The sequence below is a fragment of the Akebia trifoliata genome, unplaced genomic scaffold (assembly GCF_017979445.1).
Source record: "Akebia trifoliata isolate Shusen 1 unplaced genomic scaffold, ASM1797944v1 Contig00991, whole genome shotgun sequence".
Classification (NCBI taxonomy): domain Eukaryota; kingdom Viridiplantae; phylum Streptophyta; class Magnoliopsida; order Ranunculales; family Lardizabalaceae; genus Akebia; species Akebia trifoliata.
This window is the reverse complement of record NW_028237402.1, coordinates 12,440-26,636: the sequence shown is the minus strand read 5'-3', so window position 1 is coordinate 26,636 and position 14,197 is coordinate 12,440. Positions and strand designations below refer to the sequence as shown.

General features: G+C 33.9%; 1 long non-coding RNA gene across 1 annotated transcript; it reads right to left on the bottom strand.

Annotated features, from left to right (window-relative positions):
• Positions 1 to 6,311: 6,311 nt before the first annotated feature.
• LOC147380786 (uncharacterized) lies at positions 6,312 to 6,988 on the bottom strand. Its single transcript, XR_015175100.1, has 2 exons — positions 6,910 to 6,988; positions 6,312 to 6,550 (listed from the first exon to the last, which is right to left on the bottom strand). It is a non-coding gene; the product is annotated as an uncharacterized LOC147380786 (long non-coding RNA).
• Between the last annotated feature and the right edge of the window lie 7,209 nt (positions 6,989 to 14,197).

The window sequence follows — 14,197 nt, the reverse complement described above, 5'->3', positions numbered from 1 at the left end:
TATGGTACAACGCACTCCTCACCAATCAGATTTCTTTTGCGTACTGGGCGATTGTCTGGTCACTGTAGAATTAACATGCATTGCTTTCGCAACAACATATTACCGATGAAATTGTAACAGAAAAATTAGCAATTTCTCTCAATGGCCCACCAATTCCACATCCCATGGCCAGCACCTACAGTGACAGTCGAAAAGTTGAACTCCAAAAATTTCCCAAGATGAAAATATTAAACCCTTATAATGATTGTAAGTACATATGAATGAAACAAACCTTTTGCCATGTTTTAGGCCTAATTGTAAAGCAAGAAAGTGCTCATGCCGTTTGATACTCATGCATAGTGCTCATGGATTGTTCTAAAGCAGCAATGGGTTTCTCAGCCACTAAAAGGACTCATAGGAAGGCTAAAGCCCAATACATGATTATTCTGACAAACACATAAAGATGATCTAAAAGATCCTCTATTGCCTTGCTTGTCAACTTTTTAAACACAACATAACATTGATAAAAAATAATTTACAAGCGACACATTTTTAATATGTGATGAAATTAACCAAACTTAGTTATTTTTCAACAAAAACTTTAGAATCTAAACACATACTTACTTAAATTCTCAAGTCTATAGTAACAAAATTAATCTTCAAAGTCAGAAGAACTATCATCGTCTTCATCCGACATAGGTAAGTAGATGCATTTTGGGATCGTTATCAACTTCATGTGATGAAATTTTAGAACTCGTCTACACATTCTTGATACCTCAGCTCGTAACCTCATAACTGCCGCATGGAGTGAATATAGGTTATGACGCGGCATCGAAATCGCACGTCTGTTTGGGATAGGTACTTGCACAAGTTTGGATTCTTTAATCAAATTTTGAATCCCTCACAAGTAGAATCCATTCGCATTCCAGCATGTGCTTTCTATATGCATCTCTCGTCCGAAATCCACGACGCATATTCTCATCGTGATTCATTGCGCAGCTTCTAAATAGGAATAAAATTGTGATTTGATTTCTGCCTGTAAGATATTGATGAAGAGTTGAAGTGAAGTCTATAACTATTAATGGAGCTATTAAGTGCATTTACATTGATAGTTAATATATTACAATTTAATCTCACTTGACATGATTTAATGTCACCCATCATGATTGCTTCTTTGTCCCACCTAACTCCCTGCACAGAAATTAATCAATTTATCACTTTATTTATTAGGACCAATAAAATGCAGATTAACACTGCTACATACATAATATCCACAGTCTCAAAGGTGGATACTATGTTTAAGGTTGATTGGACGTGAACTAATAGTTTCAAATAATAGATATTGCTGACTACACACCTTCATTTAACTCATCATATGATGTTGTGTGTCACCATGCAACTATTATTATACTATTTAATTTTGTCCACATAACTCTTTACGAAATTTTATGTATAATCTATAATTAATAGGGTCAATAAACGTAGATTAGGATTTCTACCTTAAACGTGAAGACCATAACTTTGCATTTTCCAACATCGATCTTCCCAACCACCCAATTGGTTATGACTTCCAAATCTTTAATTCATGCACGATTACATTGTCGATAACAATGTAATGAACAAAAATAAGAACAAAAAACTTTTAAGGTAATGCCATCTGTATAACCACCTCAAGAATAGTCCGCAACCTGAAGTAAGACATATCTTCCTACAAAGAGTAATGTGTAAAACAATCATCAATCTTACTAATTGAATGTTTCCAAATTAAGTTAAAAATAGATAAATGGGATATAATAGTACCTGATTGAAATTAAATTCCAACCCGCGGCTTGCGTAATCAATATATTTTAAAATAAACATTCCACAATCCCATGTATTGGTTTGTTTGGGAATGTTCTTACGATCGTAACAAGGCCAATGTGGGATGTCAATCTTCGCTGACCCCATCTGCTCGAGTACTATCGGGAAAAATTCTTTCTACGCATTAACAAATTATAATGTGATAAGTACTTGTGAATTCCTTACTAAATTAGCGTAATAATTATTAAATAACTTATCAATACATACAATGCTTTAATTTCAACTTTATAGACTGACATACAGTCCTTAGAGAGGGAATCCAAAAAATTCTAATTTCTTATTTTTTATGTCCAATATTGCAACGCCCAATGAGCGTGTGCGTGAATGGGAAAAAAATACCTAGTGATTAATAACAATGTGAGAATGAGAGGTAATTTAACAACAAAATAAATATACGGAGGCACGAGATAAGAAAAAAACAAACCTTATCACAAGATGTTATATGATATTTAAGATAGTCAGGTCTGGTAAACGCTTTCAGGTTTTTATTTAGTTGGAATTTTTCGCCCGACACACTCTCAAAATTATTCAATAAGACCTTACCCACTGACCAGCCAGAGTAATCTTCTTGAGCTTCCTTAAGTAATACCTACACCGATTAATGAAAAAGGCTTTATAAAGATATATACATCTAACTTAAAGATATGTAAATGATGTGTCTATATCAATTGGACGTACAATATACATTGGACTAAAGAAATGACATTTGAGAAAATGATCTGGATGTTGCATGTAACACCCCGAATTTTCAACTCATATCTCGAGGAAATTAAATGGTGAGATTCGGAGGGAAATATCGAATGAGAGACTTAGAGTAAAATACTCAAATATTGCTATGATTAATTTTGAGGAAAATCGACTTCGCCATTAAATTCAAAAGGATCGAAATATATACATTAGCCTGTAAGCAAGTTTGAATTCGAGTTCGGAGGAAAAAGTTATAAAATCCTCAAATTTCGCATTAAGTGGGACCCAAAATAGTGGAATTTCGTTAGAGCGAGAATCGAAAGGATTTGATGATACCATTAGATCCGTAGCGAAAAATTATTCAAAATGGTATATTCGTTTGTCGCTTTCCGAATCCGAATAGTTAAGTTACGGTCGAAACTAGAAATAAGGGGGAAATTACAAGTATGCCCCTCAGCTTTATTATAAAAAGAAAAATCTGATTTCTTTAATTTCATTATTTTCTCTTCTTTTCTAAGAAACCCCAAACGACAACCACTTCTTCACCCTAGGGTTTCGACCCATTTCCGTCAAGTTTGTGAGCGAACGAAGCCGAGTTGAACCTCGACGAAGAAGGCAAAGTTGTCGGCCACGACGAGGGCTACAACTTCACCACCTTTGGTTGTTCATTCTTGTTCGTTTTCTCCATCCTCCATCAAAATCAGCCGGGTAGCTCGAGTAAACCCCAACACATTCCATCCGAGGGCTTCATCGAGTTAGGAGCTAGGTCTATACTTCATTGTAGAAGCGAAAGAGAACGTCATTGTCGGATAGCTTGCAAACCCTCGCTCGTTTCGCATCCAAGTCAGCCCAACCTCGACTCTTGAGCCATCCAACCTTGAGTTGTAGTGCTAGCTTGTACCCGTGGCGTTCACAACCATGTAAGGGACTTCCAATTCTTATTGGTAGCTTTAGATTTATGAAATGTGCATTTAGGGTTTTGAAACAAAACTTATTGTTTGCATTTAAATCGTAGAAATTGGTGTTTGATTTTAAATTCATGGTAGAAGTAGGTGTTTTGTTTATGTTTTATCGAATTTTGATAACAAAATCGTGGGTGGGTCGAATGGTTCGAAGAATGGAAGAAGAAATCGAAAAAGGGATTGAAAAACCCAAAAATCGCGAGTGAGTTTCAGGCTGTAGGTGGGAAGGGTCGGTGCCACCGGCACCTACCGAAGGCATTCTGTCGGTCCCACCGACAGAATGAGGTTTCTGCCACCGACGAAACCAAATAACGCGAGAAAATTTTACACTGTCGGCAGGACTGTCGGTCCCACCGACACCTGCCGATGTGTATTATGTCGGTTCCACCGACAGAATTCTGGTTCTGCCACCGACAGCCACCGACAGACACAGTTTTGATCAGAACAGTGTTCTGACTCTTGGCTTGACTTCCTCACACCTTATACACTATTTTCCACCCTTTATTTCATTAAAAACATTAAAGTAAATGTCCTTTTTAATTTTTACTTTCCATTTACTTTAAGTTCTTTAATGAAATTAAGGTTTTACCCCCCATTTCGGAACAACGGGAATGGTTTTAAGATCTAAATCTCAAAGGATCAAAATCCGAATTTTGGTTTCAAGAACAAAACGTAATTTTCGACGTTTTCGGCAAGTTTTCAAAATGAAATAACTTTCGCGTTCCTTTGAATTAGATTACAAAAACTATATGGTGTCGAATCTCATGATCAAGACTTTCATTTCGAAAAACCCATTTTTAATTTCGAGAACTTTGAAAAATTGAGTTTCTGACACTTAGCCAAATTTTCACCAGCTTTCTCTATTTTTAACAGCTTTGGTCCCGAGCATCGCTGGGACCTTGTTTTTGAATAAACTTTGGTGGTTTTCAATGGAAAGACCAAAAAGAATGACTTTGAAAGATTGAAAATGAATGGTTGATTTGAAAGGATGAAAAATGAGAATGTTTGAGAGAATGGGAAAAGGGAAATGAACGGTAAAATGTCAGAATCACACCCGAGGGGTGATGTCTGCATTTTACATTGTATGTTGTGTGTAGGTGGGAAAGGATATCCAGGTTATTAATGAAAGGGTTGCATGTTTATTTCCGATTATGTTAGCGCTTGCGCTGAGTACTGTTATTTATTTTAGGCCGATTGGCCACGGTTGCATGGTAGGAACTGGATATCCATTCTCAACCCTGTTCTGTTAATTTCTCTTTTGTTTTAAATGAAAAATCATATATGTACGTAGCTATATTTTGTGAGCTGTTAAGGGGTTTGTGAATGCCTGAAGGGATAGTGTGTCACATCATCCGGAGGGGTACACTATCCTGGGATGTACGGTAGGGACCACCAAACTCATACGTGGTATGGGACACGTATGAGAGTGGAGTCACAACTGGAATCCGAGTCCATTCCTTTCTTATCTTTACCAGTGAACGTGTATTGTAAAGGTGGTCGTATACAAGTGGAGTGTCATTTGGGAATCACATGCACGCCTGATAGGCATAGACAAAGATGATTAGTCAGTGATCACTAACAATCTAGTAGTAGTCGAACGTTCTGACACATCGAAAAGAGACCCATTGCTTACGGTCACGTCAAACGGCCAGCCTGAGCCGGATAAATGGTCACCAGTGTGGTAAGCGCAGCGACCGGCCACAAAATCAGGAACTAAAAGCCAGATTTATGTTGTAACATCATGTCCCGACTGGGAGCGATCCAGTCGTGAATCCCAACTCTTTAATTCCAATACTCCACCATTTGTATTATGTATATGTCGTTATATTTCGAATTACAAACTGAGAAGCATGTCTATTATTTAATGTTGCCAACGGTATTTGCATAAAATGGAAAATGTATAATGAGTATGGATGATTGATGTTATGTGAAATTTTAGAACTGTTTAGTTGCTCATCCCTGACTATATGTACCAGTTGATCGTATTTTATCTTGTAAAACCTTGCATGTATTAAAATGTTCAGTATGCTTTATTCGATCATGCTTAGGAAGGGTTATTAGTAGGAATTGGCTGTGGACTTACTGAGTAGCCATTGTTACTCACCCTTTCCTTCCTATTTTTTTTTTAGTTTCAGCACTTGCAGCTGTCGAGGCAGGCGTAGAGGCAGTAATTGAGGAGTATCTGGTCGATCAGATTTTATTGCCTGGTGAGCACTAAGGCCACATCCCTTAGTGTTGTCAGTTTCATCCAGGATGTATGTAGTTTTTGGATTTGAGAGTTTAGGCCTCTGTTAGAGTGAGAGTGTTTGGTAAGCCTGTATATTGATAAATCTTCCGCACTCTGATCTACTACATGTTAGATGTAATTAGTCTTCCGCTGTTATTTTCCTGTATCTACATTTTTATATACAGGTTTTGTTATAAATTGGTTTATCAGGTTTGAGTTCCGTGAAACGCTAACATAAATAGAGGAGACCATGCCGAAATTTCGAGGTGCCACCTAGTACCTTGGGATTTGGCCTTGGGATTTGTGTTAGCGTTTGGCGGGGCGCCACATTGCAACTCTCTCCTTTTAAGAAATTTACAATATCCATCGATTATCTGTGTGGCAACAAAGTCAGAGAAATATTTAATCATTCTAGAATTCTCAAAAAAATTAAAATTAAAATATGGAAAAATGTTACCTGATCATCCAACCACCCAACCCCCCTAAGTGAATTAATAGATGCGCTCGGAATATAATACCCGTCTTCCAAATTTATATCAGCGTGATGTGAATTTATCAACGTTAATTCTTCGTTGGTAAAGGGGCGCTTAGGATCATGAAAATAATTACGAGCGCATCTCTACAAATTAGTACGTAAAATAATTACATATCATTCATAATAATATTAGAACAAACATAATCAAAATGAAATCTGAAACATGCATACATCCCACTTCAACTCTTTGCATATCTTCTTCTTTTTTCGTATATCTAAGGGTGCATAGGGTGGCTTCAAATATACTGAAGGTTTCACATCTCTTTTAGACTTCACAGGGTTCATGGAATACCCACCCTCCTACAACAAATAACAACATTGCATAAATTACTCGTATTCGTATGGTACTTCACACCTTTAAAATATGAAGTTAACAATTACGTATGAATAACGAACTGATTGTATTTAAATTGACCATGATATAACATTTCAAATAATATATTTTTTAAAATTTATACATCTTATTCGCTAAAGAAATCAATTGATACGAGGATTAAAATTTTCATTTCATCCTAACAATTTAAACGACATGCAATAAGAAACTGTAAATGTGCATAGATACACATTTCAAATCAAAGAAATTGATTGAAAATCTTACAACATAATAAATATACCGGATATATCCCAGAGGGGATATTGTAAGACAAACGACCACACACCTTTTGATCAAAATCAGATGAATTCCCCCTAGCTAGAATGTTGTTGTCTTTAGACTCTAGCTTTATAAGAGGAGATGAGGATTCAGCCTATAAAAAATAAAAGTTAGACAGGTATTATTGAAGATGCGTTTATTATATAGATAACAATTTCCTAACCAAAAACATATAAGTCTAAAAATTAGACATAACATGAAGTCGAATGTGAGTGATTTTTCTACATTAAAATTTTAAATATTAAGTATATACATACCTTATCAGCGTCGAATTTGAATTCTGAATTTTGTTCATTATTGAGATAATTACTTTTCAAAATATTAGGCGAACTACGTCCGTTATCAACTTTAGTAGACAGCTGAATAAGAAGAATAGAAAATGATCATAAAAACCAACTCACATGAAATATTTTTTGAACATTTTAAATATTGTTCATGCAAGGTACCTTGTATTTTGTGGATGAAGAGAATGATACTTCAGGTGAATGGTTCATTGGCATTGTTTCAGATGTCTTTTTAGCATCGATTCCAATTTCTTCTTCGTAAGGTGGATACTCATTTGTGGAAGTATTCGTTGAGGGAGATGCCTTGTGTATACCAAAAGGAACACTAGAGCCTTTGTCGGAGGCGATGACTTAGGTATACCTAAAGGATCGTCTAAGCCCTTGGTAGGGGTCGATGCCTTAGGCATATCTGAAGGATCGACAGAGGTGTTGGTATGGGGAGATGACTTGATTTTCGAAGGTGCAAAGTCCGAGGCTTTATCGAATTTAACGTTATACTGTTTGATATTAAAACAAACATTCATAATGATTTCGAAGTGGATGTAACCTATTATGTGGATTTATCACATATAGTAGAGAAACAATACCTTAGGGCCAGATTCATTATATGACTTCAAACATTTGATGTCCTTTTCAATTCTTGGATAACTTTAGAATGATCTTTCAACTTCTGTTCCATCACCGTCATTTTCTTCTTCAACTTATCAACCTCCTCTAAGTTTTTCCTTTTAGACCGAACACCATTTTCCTCTTTCCTCTTATAACCCTTACAAAATGGAGCAAGAACAGCCTCACAAAGTTCATGATCGGTCAATTTCAACTTATTAATCTGTTAAAGATGATACATGCATATAAAAAATTGTATATATTAGATGGAGGTATATATATATACGATTGAAATCGTAGTTCAATAATTCATACCGTGCAATTGACAAACTTATCGACGTAAAATTGTCGTTCCTCATTTAAATAATAAGGATACTTCAGGTACCTTGGAAAATGATTGGCAAATATGCGGGGGGCTATTACAGGTATATGTTCGAATGCCCATACCTACAAGTGCATAAGAATACAGGACGAGTGCTTAAATAAACATCAATAGTTTATAAAAGTAGTACTTCGAAGAAGTAAGATTAAATTAATAACTCAAATTTTTCTTTACCTACCTGAAGCACCAATGCACAACCATAGAAATGTACATGTTTACCAGTTTCCTTAAACTTCGTCGCACAGATGCGTAAAGACTTTAAAAGGTGGTTGTGTACTAATCTGCCCCATGGGATCCTATTGAAGATCTCATCGCGCACCATACCATACTTAAAAGTTCTTTGTTTATCTTCAGTCTGTCCTTAGGAAGTAAAAATGTAATAACTATGTATAATAAAAATATTTTTTTAATTCAATAATATTTTCATTTTTTAAGACTGTATTAAGTATAGTCTCAAAAGAATCTAAGGTTATCTCTGTTGGCACGTCAAAGTACTTATTCCAAAATAATTGTACACAAAGCTCGTCTTTCTTTGAGAGAGAACCGATTCCATCACTACTATACAAACCTCCCAAAGCTAATATCAATGCAACCTCACCTTCTGAAATAGAAATATCTTTAATTTCAAATGAAAAATAACCATTTTTAGATTAAATTTCTCTATGAGAAGAAAAATCAAATTGCTACACATTGGGACGCGTGGCATAGATAGTAGTGGAGCAAAACAAGTAGAATTTAAACATGTCTTCTGCTCAAATGTTAAATTTGAGAAGAATTGTGAAAATCTTTCCGCGTTACACACAACACGTGCCTGCAAAATATATATTGCTATGTCATCGTATTTTTCAAAATGTAAAAAAATATGATACTTAATGTCATAAAAAGAGGATAACATACCATGTCAACGTAGATGAAAGACTATTTCCAATACGATTGACCTAACGTAGACCCATTCAAAATAATTAATTAATTTCATAAGCAATACAATATAATATCAGAATGATACTTTTGACATTATATCAGAATGTATTGTATATAATGTCGAAAGGAACCTTCTGACGTAAGATAAAAAAAAACATTTAGACAATGTCAGAAGGATCCTTCTGACATTAAATTCATAACAAAAATAAATTATATCAAAATGATTCTCTATGTACAATTTACATTTGACTAAAATAGTTCTGATCTAATGTCAGAAGGCTTCTCCTGACATTGGTTAAAATAGTTCTGATCTAATGTCAGAAGGCTCCTTCTGACATTGAGTAAAATAGTTCTGATCTAATGTCAAAAGGAGCCTTTTGACATTGACTATAATAGTTCTGATCTCCTTCTGACTTTTACTAAAATAGTTTTGATCTAATGTCAAAAGGAGCTTTCTGACATTGAGTCAAATAGTTCTGATCTAATGTCAAAATGTGCTTTTTGACATTGACTAAAATAGTTCTGATCTTATGTCAAAAAGCACCTTTTGACATTGACTAAAATAGTTTTGATCTTATGTCAAAAAACACCTTGTTACAGTCCTTTCATTATCCTGAAAATATCATGGGTTTAATGATATGAGGACTACATCTTTTTTCCCCTAAACGTAATTAAATTCATCAATAATAAACTTTCACTATGAATAATTTGCATTCCATTGGTAGAAAGAAAAAAATTATAAATTAAAATCAAATAAAATTGTCACCTTGAAGTATTCAATTTTTTCAAGGTTCCTGTTGAAAGAGATTTAACAACAAGCAAATAATGACAATAATAATAAAAAGTCAAAAAAGAATTTGGACAAAATATTATGGAAAGTTTAGGGTTCGAATACTCCAAAACACAAACACAAACACTTTCGATTCAAATTTCTCAAAATCTCCACAACGGAGAGAGATAGAAAGAGACTTGAATCGAAATTATTTTAACAATCTCCACAACAAAGAAAGACAAATTTGGAGAAACTTGCAAGTTTCTCACGTTCTCCACAAAGGAAAGAGATAGAGAGAGGGAGAGGGAAACTTGCAATATTTTCTACATCTCCCCAACGGAGACTCCACAACAAAGAAAGATAAATACAGAGAAAGTTGCAAGTTTCTCACGTTCTCACAACGGAGAGAGAGAGAGAGAGAGAGAGAGAGAGAGAGGGTAACTTACAATGTTTTCAAGATCTCCCCAATGGAGACAGAGAGAGAGAGAGAGAGAGATGGAGGTGGCACTCTTCGTCTTGGACTTGTTGCAGAACAAGGAAACCCTTTCAGCTGAAATTACAGACATTTTAATGAAAGAGGCGAGGATAAAATGGTAATTTCAGTCAAAATTAACAAAAGGGATTTTCGGAAATAAAAAGTAGTAATGGATTACTGTTTTTACCGTTTTGGTAAATAAATTAATTCCGAAAACGGTAAAATTTACCGTTTTCGGAATTAATTGCTACAGTGTACCGTTTTGGTAAATATTTTCCAAAACTGTACCGCCGTTTTGGTAATTTTTTCATTTAGTAACTTTAGTTTGTATTGTATTTAAGTTTATTAGGATTGAAAAATTAGGGGAGATAAATTAAAGAAAATTAGATTATTTATTTAGTATTTTAATTTTATTTGGACTCTTGGTTGATTTTCTTTATTTATAGATTGTATTAGGATTTATTTATAGAGAATGAATAGAATGCATAAAATTATAGAAGTCTTTATTTTCTTTTGAATGCTGGTGCATTCAATATGGTTGATGTCATGGAAATCTTTGGGGTGATTCCAAAGTAAATATCATTTTTTCTTTGATTTTCTTCTTCAATCTATCTTTTCTACAATTTTTTTGAGAGATCAAGAAATCATCAAGAACCCTCTAATGCCTTCAAGAAATCACTAATAAAATCTGTTTTCTTGATTTTTTTTTTTCAGGAATTCTTGATTCTTGATTTTATAAATCTCAACCCTTAATTATTTCTTAATTTCTTTAATCCTTATTTCATTAAATCTTTTTCTAAATTTATCCCATACTCTATTATTAAACCATTTTTCCGAAGAAAAAAAAATCATAATTTTTCAAACCCTTTTCTTCCAAATCCTTACCCAAAATCCTAAACCAAATTCCCTAAACCTTCAAAATTCCTCCTTTTTTTTCCCCACTATCCTGCATCTCGTAGGAGAATTGAAAGAGGGAGATTGAAAGAGAGGGAGTTTTAGAGAGAGAAAATCTAGAGAGAGTGAGATCGAGAGAAAGCATTTTGGAGAGCAAGAACTCAAGAAAGAGAGAGGGCTGTTCTTGCGTGCATGGCTGGGGGTATATACCAAAACAGAAGAAGAAGAACTGAATTATCTGGGTTTTGATGGATTTTTTTTTCCCTTTTAGATATGGAATTTTATTTTGCATAATTAGGGTTTTTACTGGATTTCTCTTCCTAAGATTTTTTTTTTTTGGTTACTAGAATATTGGATAAATTATTGATATTTTAAGTTAGTTGGAGAATCAAATATTATAGTTTAGGTAGATAAAATTAATGTTATTTGGTGTAGATGAGGTGTTTGTAAAATTTTTAAGCTTCGCAAAGTTGTTATTTTGGGTTGCTGAAAAAAATGTTGAATGGCCCATGTTATTTATCATGTGGTAAAGTTGATTGATGTTGAGTTTGAAGGACTGTATATTAGAAGTTAGATTGGTAAGTTGAAGTACAATATGTGTAGGAACAATTTGATTGAAATAAAATCTGTTGTTATTGAAGTTCAATCAATTATTTTCTGTTTTCTTTTGAAAGATTTATTGGGGATTATGGATTTTAAAAATATATTGTGTCGTACTTGGTTTATTTGATTATTTTGTTTGTCGTTTGGATGATTATGGTGTCATATGTAAAAAGTCAGTGGTTCTCCTATATATCCATAGTAGCAACTTTGAAACTATTGGGATTATAGTTTAGAAAGTAGATGTAGAGTTCAAGTTGCGATTTTGGTGGATTGGTGGTTAGTACTTTTGAAGGATTCATGTTGGGACTTTAGTTGATTGATTGATGTGTATCTTAGATGTTAATGTTGATTTTGGAAAATTATACGTTTAAAACGCAGAAATTAAAATGGATACAAAGTTTAAAGAATGCATGAGAATAAGAATTATAGAAATATTTAGGGGTTAGTGACATTATAATATTAAAGTGTTGGATGGTGTTATGCTAATTTTGACAAGTGAATCTTAGAGCATGTTGTGTTAGTTTGATTTTTAGTACACAAGCTGTAAAATTAGTAAGGATTTTTATGTGTTATTAATAAATTATAGTTTCTATTTTATTTTTTTTTTAGAAGGAATCGGGCGGGAAAAATGAGAGGTCATCATTTTTGCACTTCTGTCAACAACTTATGATCTAGGTAAGTGATCTTCCTTATTCTGGAGTTTTATAGTAATACAATTCTTTTGACTGATTAAAGTTTTATAGAAAGTGCTCTTACTTTGATAAGTTTTATTGAAATGGTACTCTTGATAAAAGTTACATGGGTTTTGATATAAAAAGATTTATTGAAAAATGCATTTGCAAGTAAATTATGATTCAGTTAATGATAAATGAAGGTTGCTTGTGATAGAGTATCACATTTCTTATATAATGTTTTAATGAGGTAAATTCAGAATTATTTGAGTATAAATTAAGAGATTTTAAGAATTTTGACAAGAACATGTAATATATGATTGGATTACTTTTGATGGCTTTTCTTTAGCGTTATATTAGTTCGAATGACCAGTGAGATAGAATACTATGAAAAGTAGGCCATATTGATCCCTTGGATGTAAGGCCCTAAAATGTATGGCACCGGGTTCAAATAGAGCTTACAGACCACACTTGCATCTGGTGCAACTAGACAAACCCTGTTTAATGGGTTAGGATAATCTGTAGCGGTTGGGAAATGGTGTGCTTGGAATGAGGCCCTAGCGCTAACCCAATTTAGGTCGTTGCGTAGAGTCTAGAGGGATCAATGTACCCGGATCTCTCTATAGCGACTATACTGATGATTGAAGCCGTTGAAAGACATGTTAACTTCCAGTGTAGGATAGCATTCTGGTGTTCAATGCTTCTTTACTTAATAGAAAGTGATTTTCAATGATCATGAATCATTAGTATATTAAATAGATTTTTCATTATTCTCATAGTTTCTTTTCATGTAACTCTTCTTTTAAATGTTATTGAAATGATTTACATGAGAGTGATTTGAAGGTAATCATGATTTACATTATTGTTTTCACTATTTTATTTTAGACATTGTCTTGATAGTTTTCTTGAAGTTGTGATTTTAATTACCTAAAACTCTTATGTATAAGTTAATTTTACTTTCTTTGTTTGGTTAGCAGCTTGGGTAAACTTTTAACTTTAGAGTTATTGATCAAATGGGCTGGGTAACGCCTTACCTTTGTTGCTTATGCCATGCTAATAATGAATATTCACCATATTTAGACCCACTATCTTTTTACTAAAGATATTTGGTATTTCTTTTACTTATCGAAAAAAAATATTTGGTATTTCTTTCTAGCCCAATTCCATAGCCATTGGGTATTCCCTAAATTAGTCTGGGAGCTTTTTCAAAGTTGGAGTATCCAAGCTTTTTTCCTATTGAGAGTGAGTTTTGTGGACTTTAACCCCAGTTTGTTGGGGGAAATGGATGAGGAAAACTTGAGAAACCTTTGAAGGAAAGGATTCATCTCTTCAAGAAGTGCTTTTAAACATTGCTGGTTTGTTGTTCTTTTGGTGTAAGCTCCACGAGGAGGTCATCTCGACCTCATATTTTCTTTTAATAAAATCTTGCTTATACTTGCAAAAAAAAGTTAGTTAGATCAAAGCTCAAACTCACCTACACTCCCTTGTAGAGGAAGTTGAGATTGGAATATAAGGCTAACATTTGATTTCAGCAGGACAAAAGCTCTTTTTGTAAATTGATATGTGTATTCATTTTAGAGTTTTTATGCTAGGTCAAGTTTGATTAGAATCATGTAAGTAGAATTGGTTGTTAAGATGATTTTGCTTACTTTGTGGTTGTAATTTTTATTGTGAATATTGAGCAAAT